Source organism: Arachis duranensis, chromosome 4, assembly GCF_000817695.3.
Source record: "Arachis duranensis cultivar V14167 chromosome 4, aradu.V14167.gnm2.J7QH, whole genome shotgun sequence".
Classification (NCBI taxonomy): domain Eukaryota; kingdom Viridiplantae; phylum Streptophyta; class Magnoliopsida; order Fabales; family Fabaceae; genus Arachis; species Arachis duranensis.
The window spans coordinates 89,167,318-89,167,884 of record NC_029775.3 but is presented as its reverse complement, the minus strand read 5'-3'; positions in this window follow the sequence as shown (position 1 = coordinate 89,167,884).

The following is a 567-nucleotide window of genomic DNA, read 5'->3' as shown; positions in this document are numbered from 1 at the left end:
TTGAATGATCAACTCTCCTCTATCAACATCAATCACAGCCTTTGCTGTGGCTAGGAAGGGTCTGCCAAGGATGATGGATTCATCCATGCACTTCCCAGTCTCTAGGACTATGAAATCAGTAGGGATGTAATGGTCTTCAAATTTTACCAAAACATCCTCTACAAGTCCATATGCTTGTTTTCTTGAATTGTCTGCCATCTCTAGTGAGATTTTTGCAGCTTGCACCTAAAAGATCCCTAGCTTCTCCATTACAGAGAGAGGCATGAGGTTTACACTTGACCCTAAGTCACACAAGGCCCTCTTGAAGGTCATGGTGCCTATGGTACAAGGTATTGAAAACTTCCCAGGATCCTGTCTCTTTTGAGGCAGTTTCTGCCTAGACAAGTCATCCAGTTCTTTAGTGAGCAAAGGGGGTTCATCCTCCCAACTCTCATTGCCAAATAACTTGTCATTTAGCTTCATGATTGCTCCAAGGTATTTAGCAACTTGCTCTTCAGTGACATACTCATCCTCTTCAGAGGAAGAATACTCATCAGAGCTCATGAATGGCAGAAGTAAATCCAATGG